The following is a 23600-nucleotide window of genomic DNA, read 5'->3' on the forward strand; positions in this document are numbered from 1 at the left end:
ACCAACTGGTCCCACTTGAATATTACTGATGCATAAATCATTGTTCTACTTAACTTTTCTCCCGCTTGACCACCCAGCCAATTAAAATGATTACATCAGGTGAATGCACATCATTATCCCGTTAAACACTCATGTCAGCTAAATATCTGCAATTGACAATTCATGTTTCCAGCCTTCCTTAGATGGATTTCTTAAGTGAATACTGAGTTAATTCCAAGTACTCCTGAACCTTGGTAACTCATATCCCATCTAAAGGCAGCCTTGTAGATAGATCAACTCATTCCATGTACAGCTGATTTCCACAGTGAATCGTGAAACTAAAGTGCATTTTAATTCAATCAAAAAATCTGAAATAAAGCGCAACAGGTCAAGGGAAAGGGAATTAGTGATTTAGATCAACAACCATTCTTCTGAATTATATTGAGTGTTTCTGTTTTTTAAATTTTACTTGTGAGTTTTCATTTCCTTCTTTCAAGCAAATAATTGTGTATTCTAGTGATTCGATTTTCTACGTCGGTTCTATTCTGCAAAGTCTTCACGAAAACCATAATTGAAGGCTGATACCAAAATTTGAACATCCCTGTGTTGCTACTTGCTCTTCCTGTTGGAAGTACAATTGCCAGTGGAAATGTAGCTCTGTGGTAGTTGGTGCAAACCCTGATTAAATGTCTGTGGTTGGCATAATTTAAATATTTTTGGTAAGCTGTCTGAAGTATTCCTTCCTGTCCTTGGGAACTTGCCAGTGGGAGGACTGCTGCTTGGATAGTCAGAAATCTGCTGGATCATGATAAAGGCAGGGCAGCAAGGAAGAAGAACAAGTTGGTAGCCTTTTTGGTATATTGTTCAATATTCATTGATGCCAATCCTGCTCTGGTTGTTTAAACATTCATTTGTATTGTTCCTGCCTCAGCAATGCCTGTTCTGTTCCAATTCTTGGTCTCCTGGGTTGCTGAAGGGCTGACAGCCGAAACTGTAATCATGCAAGGATGTCAAATAAGAACTTAACAAATCGAAGCACAAATAGGCCACTCAGCCCATTCATCAGCTCTACATTCAACTTGATCATAATTAACATTGTTTCTGCCCTATCCCCATGTTCCTTCATTCATTTAATCTTCAGTAATCCATTGATTCTGATTTGAATGCATTGAATTCATGAGCTTCTATAGCCCGCTGGGTTGAGAATTGCAAAGATTCATCGCCCCTTGTGTCAAGAAATTTATCCTAATAACAATCCGACATGACCTATCCTTATTTTTAGACTGTGATTTCTAGTTTTCGGTCCTTAGCCAGGGAAAACATCTTCCCTGCCAAGCCCTCTAATTATTTTGTATATTCCGATAATGCGTCCTCCCTCTTGCTAAACTCTCAAGAATAAAGAGTAGAGAAACAGGGAACTGCAGATGCTGGTTTACAAAAAGAGATACAAGAACGATTCGACCTGAAATATCACCTATCCATGTTCTCCAGAATTGCTGCCTTGCCCTGCTGAGTTACTCCAGCACTTTGTGTCTTTGCTTTCCTGAAGAATAAAGGCTTTATATACTGAATATGTGTGCATATGAATGAGTTACTTTTACAGGTGAAACAAGTCTGGTGAATCTTTGCAATGCTCTATATGACAGGTATGTGCCTTTTATACACAATTCTCCAGGTGTGGGCTCGACAAACCCTTGTAAAATTGTAGAAACACGTCTTTGCTCTTGCAATCCTGTAGCAAAGGCCAACACACCACTTAGCTTCCTAACTGCCAACTGCACCTGCATCTTTCAATGACGTGTACAACGGCATATAATTCCTATTGAATAATAACACTTTCCAATCTATCATCATTTCAAAATAACTCAGCATTTTACTTTTTTTTAAACCAACGTGATTAACCTGGCACTTTTTCATATTGTACATATATTGTATTCCATTTGCACTTTCATTCACTGAAGTCTTCTGCAGCCTTGAAGCCTCTGCATTCTTTCACTGCCCACATCCCCATGTTAATTTCATGTCATCTGGGGACAGTGGTGCTCCATTAGTCACAACTTGCCAATCTGATAAAGACTGTTTATTCCTCCACCACATTTTCAATATCAGTCCATCGGTATTGTCATGTCAATCACTAGCTTATATTTGGAGATGTAGCATCTGGCAGAAGCGCTGCTAGGAAAGTGGAAATTTGCATGAGACACCCACACACAATCTTGCATGTCTACCTCCTGAGTCAAATTTCAGAAACAGACATTTTCGAGCATTTCTCTTAACATTCTTACCTCATCGGTGGATAATTTTTTCGTAAGAAAGGTCAGGTTGCTAATCCATATCATCACATCCATGGTAGTGGAAGTTCTGAATTTCCTGAGAGGCCTCAACATCGTCATTCTGATTGTACTGTGATGTCGGATTTGCACAATACAAGGACCAATTTCCTGCTGTCTCCCAGCGAATATGCTGGGAGATCTGGCCATAGAACCCACGCTATGTTAATCTTGGTGCAGGTTGCAGGTTCGGTGATTTCATTCATTTCAAAGGAGAGGAACAGCTTCAAGGGATTAGATAAAGTTCAGGTAGTTTAACTTTTTGAATTGATTGAGTTCATTGAAATATATTTAAATATTTTTCCAGATAGGATTACTAAATGGATATTCGCAATGCCTCTTGACAGATCAAAGTACTTGCAAACATTTCTACTGATTGAAATCAACTGCCAATGTATGCGAATGAAAGAAACCAGTAAAACGAAGGTGCTTTGTGTGAATTGTGTTGGTGAAACTTCTCCAAACAAATGCAGAGTGGTCCTTGGTGCGAGCAAAACCTTTCTTGCTCATTTGATGCAGTATCCTGTTGCTTGTCTTCATGCAAATATTTCCTTATTTTTTCTTCTAGTGCTCTCCTTTCTTCTAATGCCCTCTCATTTTTTGTACACAAATACCTAGCATGCGTTGCAATCATATTACCCCCCCACCGCCCTGAAAATGTTTTGTGAGTTCTAGGTTCTAATCCGAGCAAAAATGTAGATGCTGGAAATCTGAAACAAAAACAAAATCATGCGGCATCAATGGGTAGAGAAAAGGAGATTACATTTTAGGTCACTTTTAGGGCCTTTAGCAGAACTGGACAAATGAGAAATGTGGGTAGGTGAGGAGCGAGGAGAAGATATTTGTAGTCATACAGTTCTACAGCATGCAAACAGGCCATTTGGCCCAATTTATCCATGTGGACCAAGACATTTATCTGATCTAGTCACATTTGCCTGAGCTTGGCCCATATGCCTCTCAGCATTTTCCATTCACGTACCTCTCCAAATGTCTTAAATATTGTAATTGTACCTGACTGCAGCTTCACTGGCCTATATTTATATGCGAGAGTACAAATCAAAGGTGTTAAGATACTCATTACTTTCAATACAGGCAGGGGGAGACAGAAAAGATTTTTTTAAAAGAACAATGAAAGTAAAAGATATGGGCACATCTGAGAAAAGAATTCTGAATTGGATTCAGATTCACATCAGTTTATTTGACATATATACCAGGCGCTGTAAAATTCCTCATTCGCATGAAGCTCAGAAAGAGAATGCATGGGAATGACAGAGAAAAACAAAGAACACAATGGCAAATGCAAGCAGCTGTATTGTGCAAAGATTGCAGTGCAACGTAAAAACTGATGTGTAATAACAGAATATTTGAATGAGGTAGAGTCAGTCCATTGAATTTAAGGATGCAGCAGTTATGTTATAGTTTTACACACTTCTGCAAGCTAATGGTTTATCATTTGGGTGGAAAATAGAAAGGAGTGAGAGGGGGAGGATTTCATTGGCTAGACTGTTCTTGTTATTTGCTGACTTATTGTCAGTGGATAGACAATAGACAATAGGTGCAGGAATAGGCCATTTGGCCCTTCGAGCCAGCACCGCCATTCAATGTGATCACGGCTGATCATTCACAATCAGTACCCCGTTCCTGCCTTCTCCCCATAAGGATCCCCATGAGGATCTGCATACTTGCATTGTCAGCCTTGTATTGCTTGGAGGGTTGGCAAACACTGTCCTTTCCTCCAAAGCCTTTTCCTGCATAGACCAGTGAATCCTGTTTGCATGAGATGGATCTTGTTGTGGCAAATTATGAAATATCAAGATTCAATCTCCACTGAGATATGGCTAGTATTGTGGCAGTTGCCAGAACCCATTGGGTGCGTCAGAGTCAGGAGTTCAGCGGGTGGGTTGGAGCAGCACATTTGCGCAGCTGGTACTTACCCCACAGCTCCAAAGACCCGGGTTCATCCTGACCTCGGATGCTGCCTGTGTGGAGTTTGCATATTCGCCCTGTGACCGCATGGGTTTTCTCCAAGTGCTCCGGTTTCCTCCCAAGACATGCGGGTTTGTAGATTATTTGGCATCTGTAAATTGACCCTAGTGTGTGGGGAGTGGATGCGAAAGTGGGCTAACAGAACTAGTGTGAACTGGCGATTGATGTTTGGAGTGGACAAGGGGTTAATTTTCAGGCTGTATCTCTAAACTAAAACTGAAGGTGAGGAAGATGAGTATGTTTGTAACCAGAATCGGGGTCTTTAGTTTGGGCTGCCGGAATATGGGTACATTTATGGCTGGAGTTTGGGAGCTTTTGTGGTTGTGTTAACAAATTTGCAGTTTGCTGCCATTAATGGTGAGAAAAGCCAGCAGCGAACCTCCCTGTCAGATTGCAGGAAGCCATTGGCAAGCCATGTTTGTTTTGACAAGCTGAAATTTATGTGGAAGTTGTCAAATCCATGAATGATTTGACCACTGTATGCCGATGCAGCAGTGTCAGTGCAGTGATCTTATCGCTAGCCATGTATTTTCTTATCATAGAGCATAGAGCAGTACAACACAAGAACAGGTCCTTTGGCCCACATTGTCGGTACTGAACATTATGCCAAGACCAACAGCACAGCACATCAGACTTGCCCAGATTAAATTCCATCTGCCATTTCTCCACCCATTTCTTTAGCTGATCTATATCCCGCTGTATACATTAACAGCTCTCCTCACAGTCTGTGATCCCCAGCAACCTTGATGTCAATTGCAAACTTATTAACCAACCCATATACGTTTACATCCATAGATACAAAAACCTGGAAATCTCTATACCTATCCCTTATGGATAATGAGACTATGGTGTATTACTAACCAATAAAATAACAATATAGCTTCTAAACATTGCAATGAAGTGGCTGGAAATAGGCTACTTTGTTTGCTTAGCACTTGAGCTTTAGTCTGCAAAGCTGTATCACTGATTTGTACAACATAGATACAACATAGATGTTCTGATCAATTTCTTCCCTTATTTTTAGTCTCCAGAACAAAGTGAAGAGGAGGATGGAAATGGCTTCCCAGGGACAAGCTATATTGCTGTTGCTGATTTACCAAAGGTTTGTGCCTTTATCCGCATTTAAATCTAAATTACTTCAAATACAGCTACATTTACTTTTCTTTTGGAGTAACAAACATTCCATATCTCTTCACTGTGTTAATGTCAATCAATATCATTACATTGCATGCTGTTAGAATAACCCAGAACAATAAGTGAGCAACTGCCAATTATACCGTAGGCAATCGATGAAATTGTGCAGAATTAATTATATCATGATATTAGAAAATCTTCCCAATGATGCACTTCTTTCTCAATGAGTGATGTTACCCCACTTTGGGGGAAGAACAACATGTCATGTGCACCCCAGATGACAAAATAAGAAACATTGCATATGTTTGGAAAATAACCTTTGGGTGAAAATATAGATCTGTGTTTCTACTGAGGGAAAGTGCTTACCATTTCAAGAATATAAATATTGCTTTCATGGGGGAATTGAAATATAAGTAACGTTATTTAACACATGTGGGGATTGCCACGACGTGAGATGAAATTTGTTTTGTGCACACGAGATGTGGACGTGCTTCCACCTGAGTTAATAAGCTGAACGAAACCAACCGATGGCTGACGGTGAGCAGCCAATGGCTGAAAATAAATTGAAGCAGCTGCACACGACTTTCAACAGCAGTCGCCATAGCAACATCCATCTGATAAGTACTGCTGAGCTTTTCTCTGCATGTTTGTGCAGCATACAGATTCATGACTGCTGTTAGAGATGAGGCGCATCTTACCTGTAACATCTTGACCACAGTGCTACCTTGTGAAGCTCTGTTTTAGCGAAAATATCCACCAAACTATTAACCAGTGCTGCTGTCTGTCTGTGAAAAGACTCTGATTGGAAGTGTTAAATATGACATTGGTTCCATTCAGTAAAAGCTTAATATCGTTCTAAAGCATAATGGTTAATGATACAGACTCAGCCAATCATTGAATAAATAGAATGTTCAACACTTTGCTCCTGTATGGCTCTGTCTCTCTTCCTTCCTCTTGCTTTCTTTTCCCCTCTCTTTATTTTCCTCCTTTCGCCCCATCCTCTCTTCCCCCTCCCTCACCCAGCCCTCTCTCTCTTTTCCCACCTCTCTATCTATACCCCTCTCTCTTTCCCTTTTCCTTTTGAGATTATCTCTCTTTCTCTCTCCCCCCAAGAATGGGGAGGGGGGTGGGAAAGGGAGGGGGGGAGGAGGGGGAAGGGAGCGGGTGGAGAAGGGGAGGGAGGGGGGTGGGGAGGGGTGGGGTGGGGAGGGGAGGAGGGGTTATGTAGAGCGGGCGTGGGAGGGAGGGGGAGAGGGGAGGGAGAAAGGGGGAGGAGAGGGTTCTGCACCAAAGCAGGAGAGGGTTCTGCACCAATGCAGGAGAGGCAACCCTAGGGGAGGGGGGAGGGGGGTGAGAGGGGAGGGTGCTGGAGGGGAGGGTAGGTGGGAGGGAGGGAGAGGAGGGGGGAGGGGGGAGGGGTGGGAGAGGAGAGAGGTTGAGGGAGGGGGGAAGGGAGGGGATGGGGAGGGGGTGAGTGGGAGAGGGGGGAGGGAGAGGGGGGGAGGGAGGGCGAGGGGGCGCGGGAGAGGGAGGGGAGGGAGGGGGTTGAGAGGGGAGGGAGGAGTGGGGGAGGGGAGAGGGAAATGGGGGAGGACAGGGTGCTGCACCAAACGCAGGAGTGGTTTGAGCCCAACGGGTCCACTTGGTCTAATAATCTAAAAAACTTTGAAAACAGATTTTGATTGGAGCATGTAGCTCTTGTCAGCTCCTTAAGACTGAATTCCAGCCCTAAAGCATTGGCAAAAGCATACCTATGGCGTGTATTAACACTGACAAAATGCATATTATTTAATAGAATTACAGTAAAAATATTTTTTGCCCCCTAAACAATATTAGTTGCACAGCAGAATGCAATTAACAATCATTCATATTTTATGTTACCTAACTTTCAGTTTCTAGGTATTCTAACTGTCGTACATAACATGTAATGTATTTAAAACACATCGTCATTCTATAAGTGAATTGAAATCTTTTTATTCTGAATAGATGTGTATGTGGTCTTTTTTTTCCATATTTGATCATTTGCAAATTTTAGAGATTTTAAAGAAAAGAGGAAGAAAAATTATGATTAAAATTTGAACACCACTGGAATAGTTTGGTAATGCTTTGTAACGAGAGTGTACATCTTATATCTGCTGCTGCAAATGACCTCCAGACAAGCTTTTAAATGTTTTTCTGCCTGATTATCATAATTCCTCACTCATTGCTTGAAGGAAATATTTTAATGAAATACAGCAGCCAGGTAGTTATTTTTAACAATTGGTAGTGTGGGGAAGCAAGGCTCTTAAATCTGTCATAGAGTGCAGAACTCTTGAACCAATCAAATAGTACATTGCACCTTTATTAGTAATACAGTGCAGAGCTTTTACACCAATCAAACCTGATAGTGCTGTCAGGCCGGTCACACAGAGTGAAACTCAGACCAATGAAACCACATATAGCTTTTGGGTTAACCATACAGTGCTGAGATTATGGAGCAATTGTGCAGTGCAGATACTACAGCTTGTGATGTTCTTTCCCATATCCCTGAAAAATAAGAACATGTAGAAGCTCAATAATGCTGCATTAAAATATTAACTCGGTTACTATGGATACAGAAAAGGTAGGGAAATAAGTGACTTTACCACAGCACCGTCAACATCACTGAAGGCAATCGATGAAATTGATCAGAATGAATTATAACATGATGTTAGAAAATCTTCCCAAAGAGGCATTTATTTCTCAATTAATCACTGCAAATTAAAAAAACAAAAATCACTGCAAAATCAAAAATACTCCCAGTTGCAAAACCCCCAAAATTGTTTTGTTGCTCAATAACAGTTTGGGGTTTTTTCTGCTTACACTTTCTCAGTAGATTTTTTTTGTGTATAATTGTAGGCTGGCAGCAGTTGGCACTATTCTTCGGTGACTCAAGCGAAATGCAAATTGTTTTTTTTTGTTTGTACTTCTTTTCCTGAAGTATAGATTCTTTGCCAGACATGTTTCCAAAGATGGTAGTGAGCCTCCCATAACTTCCCCTGTGCCACCCTTCTAATGTTTTTCTTCCTTCATTCCTTCCTTTCCTCTCACTTTCCCTGTACCTCACCAGACGCACTAATTTCTCCCTTTTCCCCACCCCTTCTCCCTATATATCTCCCTCTGGCTTCACAATTCATACCCCTTCTATCCTTATTTCACACTTTTTGTCATTAACGTCTGAAATACGGTGCCGACTTGAAACGGCACCTACAGTATACATGTCCTCCAATGATGCTGCCTGATCTATTGAGTTACTTCAACACTTTGTGTTTTTTTAAATTAAGGTTGCTTGTGTCTGCGAGCACATACCACGGCACATTGATGGTATGACTTGAGATACAATACGATTCACCACTATCCTATTGTGTACATTGGACTTTGTCTCTGGAACTGTTAATGAGAACTATCTTTCCTTTCGTTCTACCTATTCTACAGTTTCAGACGTTTTGAGATAAACCCTTAAATTTCTGAGGCATAGAAAGCCAAGTGCTGGTAAATGGAATTAGTGCCAGATAGCTGATTGATGGTCAGCATTTCATCTAATGTTTCTCATTGGAATATCTAATACAGTATTGATTAATATCAGAGCTACATTTTTTTGTTGAAACGCTGTCATCAACGAATTTCTTGACGAAACCGGTGACTACTGATGTGTACTCATTCACTGAAGTGGTCTTGAACATATTCTACATAGATGAACAGGCGGATTCAGTTTTTTGCTCAGGTCCAGATCCAATGCTTTCAAAATAGGATGACCCTGTATTGTTCAAGAAGGTCAAGTGTGGTCTCTGTAATGCTATCAGGGATGCCATGAATGAATTTATGGCACAATTCAATCAAATAGATGCCAAGAAACAGTTACAGGTCCTGAATCCCATGCTAGGTCCTGAATCCCGTGCTACCAGCTGAAATCCCGTGCTACCAGCTGAAATCTATTATTATTCCATCTTCTTCTTGCGTTTGAGGCAGCAGAAATTATGTAACGCCCTCCAGGCGCTGTAGCCAGTGCAATGTGCTGTTGTCAAGGGCCGTGAGGTCTACCCCTCCACCAGGGGGACGGAGGACAGTGCAGTCGAAAATGACGTGCTGCGCTGTTTGCTGGTCTGCTCCACACACGCAGGCTGCTGATGGGCGCAACCCCTAACGATGCATGTTGGCATTGAACCGTCCGACCCCTGTGCGGAGCCGGTTCAGGGTGACCCACTCTTTGCGGGGCATGTCCGAGCCGGGTGGAGCTGTGGTGTTCGGTGCGACAGTGAATTGAGGAGGTCGCGATGTCTGTTCCCAGCTGGTTCTCCATGTTCCTAGTATGTTGTAACCGGAGCCACAGAGGGTCGCTGCATGACGGGAGAAAGGGTGACGAGATGACAGGCGTTGAGGTCCCAGTTGCTGTGAATCCTGGGCGAGGTGGTGCAAAGGATGTTTGGCGTCCGATGGAGCCTTGCACACCAGCCTATGAGTGAAGAACTCTCTGTGAAGCTTGGCGGGTGCGATACCTGCGAACACCGGCAGGAGATCCGTCGGAGTAGGGCGTAGGCAGCCAGTGATGATCCGCATGGTGTTGTTGAGGGTGGCGTCTAGATTGCTGGTATGAACGCTGCAGCACCATGCTGGGGCGGCGTACTCAGCGGCGCTGTACACGAGTGCAAGAGCACTGGTTCGAACAGTAGATGTCCTGGCGCCCCATGACGATCTGGCCAAGCAACGCAGGAGGTTGTTCCGTGCCGAGACTTTAGCACGGAGAGCTTCAAGGTGTTGCTTGTAGGTCAGCTGCCGATCTAGTTTCACCCCGAGGTATGTAGGAAATGGGTTGTAGGGTAGGGGTGACCCATTGAGGGTGATGGTTAGCTGGCGTTGAGCATCCTTGTTGTTCAGGTGAAAGGCCGTTGTGGTGGATTTTGCCATACCCAGTTTTAGTCTCCAGGTGTTAAGGTAGCCCGCGACAAGTTCCATATCTGCCGAGAGCACATCCTCAACATTTGACCAGCTCTTGTCCGAGTGCAGTAGGGCCAAGTCATCTGCGTATCCATACTGGCGCGAGGTCGTGCGTGGCAGATCGCTGATATAGAGATTGAAGAGCATGGGGGCCAGTACCGAGCCTTGGGGGACTCCGTTTCTTAGGCTTCGCAGTCGGCTAGATTATCCGTCGCTGGTCTTGAGTACAAAACTGCGGTTGGCAAGGATGTTGGCAAGGAGCCGCACTAAATGACGGTTAGGGATGGTTCGGAGGAGCTTCAAGATCAAGCCCTGGTGCCACACAGGATCATAAGTGGCGGTGAGGTCCACCAGTATGATGCCCGCCTTGTGACCCTTTTCGAAACTGCCTTCGATGTCATTGGTCAGCTTGATGGGTGGTGCAGCGTCCACGCCGAAATCCGTGTTCAGCGGGTAGTTGAGGGTTAACGATTGTCTCGAGCCAGGCCAGGCCAGGAGAAGCCGTTCGCGGAGCTTGTACGGGACACAGAGGAGTGAGATGGGCCGATAGTTCCTTGGGTCGTTCGCAGGCTTGTTTATACCATTATTCCATTATTGCACTTCAGTATTTTTTCGCATCTTTTTACCATTCTGCTGTTTTGCATTTCAAGTCAAGTCAAGTTTATTTGTCACATATACATAAATGTGCAGTGAAATGAAAGATTACCCACAATCCAACAATAAGAGCAATAAAAATAAGCACTAACACACACAATCAAACAAAAAGAAACATTCATCACAGTGAGTCTCCTCCAGTCACCTCCTCACTGTGCTGGAAGGCCAGAATGTATTTTTCTCTTCCCCTGCCGTCTTCTCCCGCGGTCAGGCTGTTGTAGTTGCCACGTTCCAGGCGGCGCCGGATGGTGGAAGGTCCGCTGCGGGTCGACGCAAGCCCCGCGATCCGGGGCGAGCGAAGTCGCTGCCGCTGCACGTCGGGGTGTCGTGGCTCATTGTAGTTATTGGTGTATCTTTATTATTACATTTTCTTTTTGCTTTATGCACTTCATGTGAGCAAGGAATTTCATTGCACCGGGTGTATGTGATAATAAATTACACTGAATCTGAGGATTTGTTTCTCAGCTGTTTGATTCTATGGCAATTTTGGCTTGGGCAGACGTGACAGATAAAATTTATGCAGAAAAGTGAGAAGTAATACATTTTGACAGAAAGAACAAAAAAAGGCTATGTAGGCTAAATGCTCATTTCCACGGGGTGTGCAGGTGCTAGGGACTTAGATGGACACATACATAAATCTTTGTCGTACCATGTCATCTTGAGAGAGCAGTTTGTATAGCATTCATATTCATATATAGAGGCATAGAGTGCAAAACACAATGATATTATACTTTAACGTTATTTGATACAGACCACACATCACTTGGAGCATTGCATCCGTATCGCTGCATATTAAGAAGTAAATGGAAGCCCTGGAGAGGATCCAGAAAACATTTACAAGGATATTTGCTGAGACGAGGGATCTTTGTTACCAGAGTAGACTGGTGAAGCTGTGGTTGTTCTCTTTGGAGAGGGGATTTTATAAGTGGTGTACAACAGCATGCCAGGAGTAGACAGAGGAAGTAGAGGGAAGATGTTCCCATTCGTGACTGGCTTGAGGAGCAGGGAGCACAGGTTCAGAGAGACAGGGTTAAAGACTCAAGGAAGGAAGGGGGGATTTAAGGAAAAGGTATCTTTATTTAGTGGGTGATTACACTTTGGAATTTATTGCTTGGAATGATAATGGAGACAGTCAGACAAGGCCTGGTGACTGTGCCACCTCCTTGGATGCCGCTCTGACCCCTATCACTGGCTGACAGGCCAGGAGAGGCCAGTCCCCAGCATCACTGGTAATTAGCTGATATTGGATTGGCCCCCTGAACCTTGTCAGTGTACTCCCTATACCACCCAGGCATTCCAGAGAGAGGGGAAAAGGGTGAGCGAAGAGGGAAGAGAAGGTGGTGTGCCTCATAGCTAGCTGTGTTCCCCTGTAGCAGGTTCAAGAAAGACTAACCTACTCGTGATCACCAGTGCCACCGTTTTTTCAAGACTGAGCTGTCGAGAAGAACCTGTGGACAGCCAGCTCCTCTATGTCTTTCGGAGGGCCTCTGTGGCAGATGCCTTCCGGAGTCTGAGCGGGTCGGAGCCTGGGCCTCAGGAGCCGGAGCCTCGCGGGATGGAGGTGGAGCTCGCGAGTCAACAGGCCCTGGGTCTGCGGAGCCCGCGGCTGGGGCCTTGGTCGACGCCACGGAGGCGTCCGGAGAGAATCCAGCAGCTATAGTGGAGAGGTCGGTGTGGCGGTCGATGATGCCGCCGACCAACGGGCGAGGGCGGACACGCGGAAGTGAGGACGCCGCTGCCGAGGGAAGAAACAAAGGAGGACCCGGCGTGGGGGGACCGCCTTGAGGGAAGAGGAAGAACAATGGACAATGGAGGACCCAGCATGGGGGAGACCGATGGGGGGGGGGGGGGTGGGGGGGAGAACAAAGGGGGACTTGGCGCCGGGGATGATTTGTGCGTCTTGCAGATGACACAAAAACTGTTGGTGTGCATCTTGAAGAAGGTTGTTTAAGGATACAGTAGGATATTGAACAAATGGAAAGTTGGGTGGAATTGGCAGATGGAATTTAATCCCTACCAAAGCAAAATAATGTATTTTGAAAAGTCAAACAGAGTTTGACATATACAGTAAATGTAGGGCACCAAGGGATCTTGATGAACAGAGAGACCTAAGGGTCCAAGTCATAGTTCCCTGAAAGTGATAATACAGATTAATAGGAGGGTGAAGAAGGCGTATGTCATGCTTGTTTTCATAGATCTGGGCATAGAATATAAGAATTGGGACGTCATGTTACAACTTTACAAAATACTGGGCAAGCCACACTTGGAGTGTTCTATGCAGTTCTGGTAGCTACACCATAGGAAGGATGTTATTTCGCTGATGAGGAGATTCATCAGGATGTTGACTGGATTGGATGACTTGAGTTATAGGGATAGTGAAGGAGGCCAAAGGGTGACCCAATGAAGGTAAATAAAATTGCAAGAAGCATAGTTCAGGCTACAAGAGGCATAGATTGGGTAGATGGTCAGAATCTTTCCTCTTGTGATAGGGGTATCGAAAACGAGAGGACATAGGTTTATAGCGAGAGGAAAAAGATTTAAAGGTGGACTGAGGGGTAAGTCCTTTACACAGAGAGTGGTTGATATCTGGAACTCGCTGCCAGAGGAGATGATGGAATCAGATACAAGAACTACCTTTTAAGATATTTAGACAGATAATTAAAATAATCCTAATGTGGGCAAATGGAATTGCTGTAGATAAAAAGGTCGGCATGGATACAGTGGGCCGAAAGGCCCATTTCTGTTCTAATAACACTATGATTTATATGAAAAGGCACAATAGGTACTTCATAAAGTCTTTGAATATAATTTACCTCCGCATATTGCATCAATTTCTCCATTACAGTTTGACAACAAAGACATCCAAATGTGATCTTGTGCACCAAATTTTATGACCAGTAGATTTGAATATTTATTCCATCAGGTCTATTCCACAATTGTATTTGTTGGAATGTTGTTAACATTCAAGGAGGTTGAAATGTTGAGAAATTATTATTTTTTTGCATACTTTTGGAATATAATAGAATATCAAACAAGTTTCTAGCCTCCTATTGTCGCATGGCTGGGAATGCAGATTTTCATGAGAGCTATAACCCCTTGGGTTCTCATATAAACATTTTCAGAATGAAGCCATGTATATTTGTTGATCACCACAGAATTTGCCAAAGAGATACCGTTGCTAAGAATGTATAAAGAACACAGCACAAACAGTGTGAAAATGATTCGCAGTGAAACACATCGAACATAATGCATGCACTACACTTAGTTGCCATTCTTCTTTGAAAGGATTTATTTTGTTGGGTGCTGACAGTCAGTGAATGTAGAAAGCATAGTTTTCTATAATGTGACATTTTCATCAGATTAGCCAGGTTTATTTCAGTCATTGTTGTCATGTTTCTGACAGCTCGGGACTGAATCATTACTCGTCAAAGCTGTGTGGTTATGCTTAATAGATTTACAGATTTTTTATAAGATCATCTCCTAAAATCATATGGAGGTTATTTCAAGAAAATGGCTGTGTGGAACAGTCCTCTTACTGTGTACTGCACTCTACTGGGCATTCACAAAATAGTACAAAAAGAATTTCTGAAACAGCTTTGGAAAAATAATCATAATTTAAACCTCTTTAGAAGATCACCCCTCAGCCCCCTTTGCTGCAAGGAATAAAATCCTTGCTTCCCAAGCTTTTCCTATACCTTTGGCAAGAATATTGCTTTTCAACGTTAAGATTGTGATTCTTTTAACATCCGTGAAAAATAAATCTACAGGTAAAGAATAATTTAACAGAAATTTATTTCAATAACTGACTTCAATTTATTCCAATTACGCCATAATTACCACAGCACTCTTCATCACCCGAAAAAGGGAGCAATGGTCAAGCGTCATCTACAATAGTGAGTTTCAGAAGCAGATTAATTTGTTAAAACACCAGAGTGCCATGAAATTCCTTGTTTATATGAAGTTCACCTAGTAAACAGTATTGGTGGTAATGATAGATAGAGTCATACAGCACGGAAACAGGTCCTTTGACCCTTTCGTCCTAAGATGACCCATCTGAGCTTTTTCCCACATTTGGTCCATATCCTTCTAAATCTTTCCTATCCATTTCCCATCCATGCATCTTTTAAAAGTTGTTATAGTATCTGCCTCAACTACCTCCCCTTGCAGCTTGTTAGATATAGTCACCACCTTTTGAGTGAAAAAGTTGTCCCCGCAGGTTCCTATTAAATCTTTCTCCCCTCACCTTAATCCTCAATCCTCTGATTTTTGATTCCCCTACCTTGGATAACTCTGTTGATTCCGCTCATGATTTATTTTATATACCTCTATAAGATTATATACTCCTCTATAAGATCAACATTTGTTCATATAAGTAAATGTTTTAATTGTGAAATATATTACAGACAAATACACGGAAGGTAATTTGTAGCGAGTGCCTGTAATATTAATGCAAAGGCATGAGTTGAGTGGAAAGTGTAGTCTTTTCCTCTTTCACCATGAATATTTTCCTCCTCTCTGTGTTGTGCTTCTGGATGAGCTGACCTCCACTAAGTTGAATGCCAACAACGATGTAAAGCTGCAAATTGGCAAATGCAATCCAGATTTTATTACTGACCATTTCTCCTCTCACCATCCCATGCAAGTAAATATTTTTTTTCCCCTGGAATCATGTTCTACTGCAGACAAAAATTATAGCATATTATTCTTTCTATTAATTTTGCTTTTGAACCTCACGGAAAACAGTAAATCTTAGAGCCAGTTGTTTCAACTTCCTTTCTTGGCTGCCAGCCATACCAACATGTAAGTGCAGTTACTTAAAATTAATTCAAACTGTGTTGCTAGCATGACTATAACTAAGCAAGTACGGTAGAAAAATCGTGCATTAAGGATTATTGGCTGCTTTTACTCCAATTACTTCGTAAATTACCACAGCTCATTACCGACTGAAAGGTGAAAGACCCACCATTTGTAGAGCACCTTTCACATCTTCATTCAACTCCAAACTATTCCACCAATAAATTACTTTTAAAGTATAGACAAAATATAGTTGCAGTTTTGACTAAATGTGGCAGACATTTTGTTCAATAAGTCCATTAACTTCTACAAAAAATGAACATAGAACAGTGCAGCACAGGAACAGGCCCTTTGGCCCACAATGTCTGTGCCAAACATGAAGCAAGACCAACTCTTGTCTGCCTGCATATAATCTGTATTTCCCCCTGTTCCCTGCATATTCATGTGCCTATCCAAAAGTCTCTTTACTGCCACTATTGTATTTGCCTCCAACACCACTCCCGGCTGTGCTTTCCAGGCATTCACCACCCTCTGTGTAAAACTTTGCCCCTTTCATCTTAAAGCTTTTCCTGCTAGTATTTGATATATCTACCCTGGGAAAAAGGTTCTGGCTGTCTACCCTAATCAAATGTCAAATTACTCTTTTTTTAAATATTGCTCTATGATGGAGAAATGTTGTCCAAAGCATCCTTCTGTCTCTCTTTTACAGCTACCAGTGAGGACAGATGGGGTCATTTAAATTGATTTTAAGCCTCCAGAAAGAGTATCAACCAACATAGAAACATAGAAAATAGGTGCAGGAGGAGGCTATTCAGCCCTTCGAGCCAGCACCGCCATTCATTGTGATCATGACTGATTGTCTACAATCAATAACCCGTGCCTGCCTTCTCCCCATATCCCTTGATTCCACTAGCCCCTAGAGCTCTATCTAACTCTCTCTTAAATCCATCCAGTGATTTGGCCTCCACTGCCCTCTGGCAGAGAATTCCACAAATTCACAACTCTCTGGGTGAAAAAGTTCCTTCTCACCTCAGTTTTAAATGGCCACCGCTTTATTCTAAGACTGTGGCCCTGGCTCTGGACTCGCCCAACATTGGGAACATTGCTTTTATATCTTGATGCTACTATGATGTATTATCTGCATTCAAATCTTTTGAGTAGAGCTAGTCAATCAGATGCAAGAGTGTCACAATTCCTTACCTCTCCAAAGCAATCATAAATTAGTTTTTTTTGTCATTTTCATTACTACCTCATACATAACGAACATGTTGCCAGTGATTTTTTTCCAGCCACTCAATGAACATCATGGAATATAGTAGTCATAGAGTCATACAGCATGGAAACAAGCCCTTTGCTAAAGATAATGCAAATATCTCTGCCAGAACTGTTGTACTTCGTGGTCCGGTACCTGTTGTACCTTTAGTGACTCTGGACGGACCACAAGTACACGTGTATAAAAGGTTACAATGCTGGAGCTCAACTCCAGGCTGTTTATTCCGTGGTCATCTGGATCCAGAGTGACCGCCTAATCACACCAATCACTTATATACACAGGCATACAAAGTAGTCCTTGGATACACAAAGTAGTCCCAGCAATATCACAACATCCCCCTTGTCTTATATATTACAACATCCCCCTTGTCTTATATATTACAACATCCCCCTTGTCTTATATAAAATTGTTTTCTTTACCATTCGAGGGCTAAAATATATTTAACAAACAAAACCAAAACACCATTGCTTTTTGCAAACAAAACCAATAACACAACTAAACACAATTAAACACAATTGCTTTTTTTCGCCATCATGGTGGTCACTTCTCTGCGGAATTTCACTCATCGCCGGGTGGTCACTCATCTCCGTGTGGTCACTCATCTCCAGGTGGTCACTCATCTCCGTGTGGTCACTCATCTCCGGGTGGTCACTCACTCCGGGTGGTCACTCACCCCGTGTGGTCACTCCACAGATATATACATTTATACAAAAGCATCAAATATAATACATTAAGCTTTCATTACACAGATCACTACACAGGTCATTAAACACAAAATATTCATTTTGTTCCATATCTTCCCCTCAAGAAGACGTGCTGTGCAGATCAAACGTAGTGTAGGCTCTAGATGCTCCACCACCATGATTTGCCTGCCACTGCTGGCCTCCCACTGCTGGGCTCCCACTGCTGGGCTGGCACTGCTGGGCTCCCACTGCTGGGTTGGCACTGCTGGGCTCCCACTGCTGGGTTGGCACTGCTGGGCTCTCACTGCTGGGCTCTCACTGCTGGGCTCTCACTGCTGGGCTGGCACTGCTGGGCTCCCACTGCTGGGCTGGCACTGCTGTAATCGCGGTGCGCTGGCCCCGCCCACAAGTGCTCCCCGGCAGCTGCCGTTCAACTTTTCGAACGCGCTGCCGCTGGCCCCACCCACAGGTGCTCCCGGCAGCTGCCGCTCAAATTCGAACGCGCTGCCGCTGCCTCGGGCCCAGGGCCGTCCCGACTCTACGGTCGACGCGCCTGGGTAAGTACGCAGTGCCTCGGCCTTACCGGCCGCTGCACCTCCGCGGGTGGTCGGTCCCTCCGGTCGCCGACCCCCTCCGGTCGCCGCACACCTCCGTAGGTGTCGGTCTCCTCCGGGGCTCTCCCGGTTGCCGCACACCTCCGTGGGTGTCGGTCTCCTCCAGGGCTCTCCCGGTCGCCGCACACCTCCGTGGGTGTCAGCCTCCCCCGGTCGCCACACATCTCCATGGGTGTCGGTCTTACCGGTCGCCGCACACCTCCGTGGGTGTCGGTCTTCCCCGGTCACCGCACACCTCCGTGGGTGTCGGGTCTCCCGCTCTTTCCGGTCACCGCACACCTCCGTGGCTGTCGGGTCTCCCGGTCGCCGCACACCTCCGTGGGTGTCAGCCTCCCCCGGGGCTCTCCCGGTCGCCGCACACCTCCGTGGGTGTCGGTCTCCTCCGGGGCTCTCCCGGTCGCCGCACACCTCCATGGGTGTCGGTCTTCCCCGGTCACTGCACATCTCCGTGTGTGTCGGGTCTCCCGGTCTCCTACAGTTGCCGCACACCTCCATGGGTGTCGGTCTTCCACGGTCACCGCACATCTCCGTGTGTGTCGGGTCTCCCGGTCTTCCCCGGTCACCGCACATCTCCGTGTGTGTCGGGTCTCCCGGTCTTCCCCGGTCACCGCACATCTCCGTGTGTGTCGGGTCTCCCGGTCTTCCCCGGTCACCGCACATCTCCGTGTGTGTCGGGTCTCCCGGTCTCTCCCCCGCGAAGCAGTCGCAGGCTTCTAATCTCGGGCCTACACAGGTGCTGGGGCGCGACGTGGGCCTACACGCACCTCTCCCAGCAGCCTGCAGCATCACGTCGGCAACTCGGCGCCGACTACTGAGCAGGTAACTATACCAACTCACACTGGCCCTGTCGGGATGCACTCCAAACGTCCCGTACCGAGCTGGAAACTTTTCTTTTGTTTTGTTTTCCTTCAGGGCTTTTTTTTTTTTCTTCTTTTTTTTCTTCTTTTTAACCTTTTCTGCTTGGGCATGCTTCAATCCCTCCCTAGGCTAAACACCAAGCCGCTGCCACTATGTTGTACTTCGTGGTCCGGTACTTGTTGTACCTTTGTTGTGACTCTGGAAGGACCACGAGTACACATGTTTAAGATGTTATCATGGTGGAGCTTAACTCCAGGCTGTTTATTCCAAGGCCGCCTGGATCCAGAGTGACCGCCTAATCACACCAATCACTTATATACACAGGCATACAAAGTAGTCCTTGGATACACAAAGTAGTCCCAGCAATATCACAACAAGAACCTCAACAATTTCTTCCCAGTTTCCCACAATGTCCAATAATACATTTGGTTGGGCCCTGCCAATTTATCTACCTTTGCCGTACTACCTGAATATGAGCACCTCCTCCTTTGTAATTTGAATATAGTCCAACACACTATTCAGATCCCTCAGTTCCTTTGCTTCCATGACCTTTTCCTCAGTTAACACAGATGAGAAGTACTCATTAAAAACCTGGCCCACCTCTAGTGGTTCGATACATAGGCGACAATAGGGTTGCCAACTGTCCCGTATTAGCCGGGACGTCCCGTAGTAACCAGGATGTCCCGTATTAGCCGGGACATCCCGTATTTTGGGCTAAATTGGTTTGTCCCGTACGGGACCGCCCTTATCCCATATTAGGCCCGGGGGACGCTGTAGGCCCGGACAGCGTAGGAAAAAACTGCAGATACTGGTTAAATCGAAGGTAGACACAAAATGCTGGAATAACTCAGTGGGTCAGGCAGCATCTCGGGAGAGAAGGAATGGGTGACGTTTCAGGTCGAGACCCTTCTTCAGACTGAAGAATTAAAAAAAAAACTAAGATACTTTATTTCTGAGTGTTATTTTGCACAAGCCAACCTTACCCTTCCCTCCCCACCCTCTCCCCAGCCCCACGACAGTCCCGTCTGAGATTAAACAGCCTCTGTAATGTACAGCTCAGTTTGGGCACGGCGATCTGTGGGTGCGTCTCGGTCCCTGGTGCTGTGAGGGCCGCTCGGTCCCACCGGTCGCTCCACATTCCGTCCCGGCTCAGTGACACTTCCAGTCCGGGCTCCAGCTTCTCCTACGGCCACTCCGCCTCTTGCTCCTTGGGGGGCCCCCTGACGAAGTCCCAGTCCACGCTGATGGGCTGCCCGGCCACCTCCGACCCGTTCAAACCCTCCATGGCCGCCTGCGCCTCCTTGAAGGTCTCGTACTCCACCAGAGCGTAGCCCTTGAGGTAGCCGGTGCGCCGGGCCAGGTTGAGGTGCAGGTTCTTGATCTCACCGTACTCAGCAAACTTGTCATGGATGTCCTCCTCAGTGGCTTCCTCGTGGACCCTGGTCACAAACAGGATCCACCCCTCCACCGAGCGTTGAGGGCCTGGCTCGTCACCGTCTTGCTCCGCGGAGTCGTAATCTTGTCGCAGCCTGGATCGAACGCCTTCCTCGGAGCCAAATCCTCGCCCCTTCCTCTTCTCGCCTTCTCCTTCAGTTTGTGGATACTTTCGTCGCCCTCATCATTCATGGCAAAGTCCTCGCTATGATGTCCAGCGGAAGATGGGTGACGTTTCGGGTCAAGACCCTTTTCTGACTGAGGATGGGTCTCGACCCGAAACATCACCCATTCCTTCTCTCCCGAGATGCTGCCTGACCCGCTGACTTACTTCAGCATTTTGTGGCCCGGAGGCTAACGGAGGTTGTGTAGCAACCCGCCTCCCGACCCAGGCGGCTGCCATTGGTGGAGCGGGAACACGTGGCCGCTGGCTGGGTGAGGTCATGTGGGGCGTGGGGCGGTGACATCACCTTGTCCCGTATTTGGCAGTGAGGAAGTTGGCAACCCTAGGCAACAATGTTGTTACTTCAAGGGGCCTATTCTCGTTACATTTGGCTCCACATACCTTTAGATCTCAGAGTTTTCCTTTATCTTGTCTTCCAGAACTATCTTGTGCCGTTTTTGCACTCCTGACTTCCTTCCTAAATGTACTCCTACATTTCTTGTATTCCTCAAGGGATTTGCTTCATCCTTGTAGCCTAATGCCTCTTTCATACTGATCAGAGCCTCAATATATCTGATCAGCCAAGGATCCATGAATCCTCCAGGCTTGTCCTTTACTCTAACAGGAACATGCTGTCCTTGAACTCACCCAGTATCACCTTTAAAAACATCCTACTTGCCAGAAATCCCTTTACATATATTTAGCATCTCCTTAGCTTTCAACGCCCCCCCCCCCCCCTTACAGTCAGTCTGTAGAAGGGTCTCAGCAAGTTCCAGTCTAATACCTTCAAAATTGCCCTTCTGATTCACAATGATTGGCAAAATTACTGAAGTACTCTAATCACTAAGAAAACTTCCAACTTCTAAAACTTGCAATATTCTGTATTCTTAGGCCATATCATTTTTTTAAATGATAATTTTATTGCTTGCTTTAACTTGATTATTTTTGATGAGCTGAAGTCATTAGCCTGTACAATGTTGATTCATATCTTTGCTGAAATCAGTAGAACATGAGACAAAAATGTAGTTAGCTGCTTCAGTTTAACTTTTTTTTTTCTATAACTTTAACTCTTTTTACATCAAATCACATGCATCTCACTCACACTGTGGGTCAGGTGGCACGATGCAAATGATTGTTGTGGGTATCATATCTCTGTCTTGTATATCTCTGTAATTGAAAGAGTTATGTCGTTGTTGTGCACAAATACTCAGCATTTCACAGTTCAATTTCTGCTTCTCCGCTTTTCCAGATTTCTCTCCCCCACCTACAGTCAGTCTGTGGAAGGTTCTTAACCCGAAACTTTACCTGTCCATGTTCTCTAGGGATGCTGCCTGACCTGCTGAGTTACTCCAGCACTTTGTGTCTTTTTGTGTATTAATCATCACCTGTAATTCTTTGTTTCTACTCATAGAATTACAGAATAGTTACAGCCATTTGACCAGTTTGAGTCAGCATTGGTTATATATGAGCAATTCAGCCAGTTCCATTGCACTGCCTGCACCCAGTGGCCCTGATTCTTTTTCCATTCATTTACTGATCCACTTCCTTTTACATGATACCATTGAATTTGTCTAGTACCTCTAGCAGTGCATTCCTAATGACGTTTAAAAAAATGTTTCATATCATTAAAAAAATTATTGTGCCAATCTCCTTCATTCTTTGTTCTCTAGTTCTTGACCTGCTGCCAATAGGACCCGTTTCTCTCTGTCTATACCCTTCATCATTTTAAATACATCCATGAGATCTCCTTGCAACCTTCCCTGATATAAACGGAATAGCTTCAGTTACTCCTGTATGATCACATGAATAAATCTCTTGTCCCTGAAATCATTTGAGTAAATCTCCCCTGCCCCCTCGTCTAAAGCCTTTATATCGTTTCTAAAGTGCAGTGGCCTGAACTGATCTCAGTACTCCAGTCTCAAATTATATAATCTTCATATCCAATCATGTCACAACAGTTCATTCCAAAGAAATGTGTAAAACAGCCAGTCCTATGCATTGGTTCTGCGTTTAAACACTCTAATGATATATTCCATTAATTATTCTATTTCTTTTATGCTTCATGCTCCAGGGTATTTTTTCAGTTATAAACAGGATATTTTCAGTGTGATTAAGCCTCTACTAACATAGGTTATTTTTTACACTGCTCAAATGTCTCTTCCAACTATAGGTAAATATTTAAGTTGGTGTTTTAGACGATGCTTTTCTGACCTGAATATGTCCTTCCCTGCTTTCACTAAGCCCTGGCCAATTTCCCTATTTTGTCAAGTTCTCACTGATATCTTTCCACTTCTATAGCCATGGCTACGGAAGCATTGCAAAGAAAATAAGCACGGAGAATAAACTTAAATAAGGGATTAAAAGAAGGGGATTTACTGTACACAAACAACATAGAATGAAGGAAAACATTAAACAGAAATGAAACAAACAAATTCAAATGGTCAATAAAATATATTAATAGCGTGAGAGATGAATAAACGATTTGTGTGACAGGCAAAAAGGCAGACTCAAATAAAAAGAGAAAGAAAATGACAGATAAATTGTAATTTGTGTATCCAGGCAGAATGGACTACACAGTGAAAGAAAAATGCAAAAAGAATGAGTAAATCTCAGGCAGAACATTATAACACTAACTTTGAGGCATCCCAATGAAGCACATCGGAAATTTGGATAGCAACCCTGTCGATCCAAAAAACGTAAGGAAGGCCAACATGGGCCTGCAGCTGTCTGCAGTATTTTTATGGA

Source organism: Rhinoraja longicauda, unplaced genomic scaffold, assembly GCF_053455715.1.
Source record: "Rhinoraja longicauda isolate Sanriku21f unplaced genomic scaffold, sRhiLon1.1 Scf000654, whole genome shotgun sequence".
In the NCBI taxonomy this organism is placed as follows: Eukaryota; Metazoa; Chordata; class Chondrichthyes; order Rajiformes; family Arhynchobatidae; genus Rhinoraja; species Rhinoraja longicauda.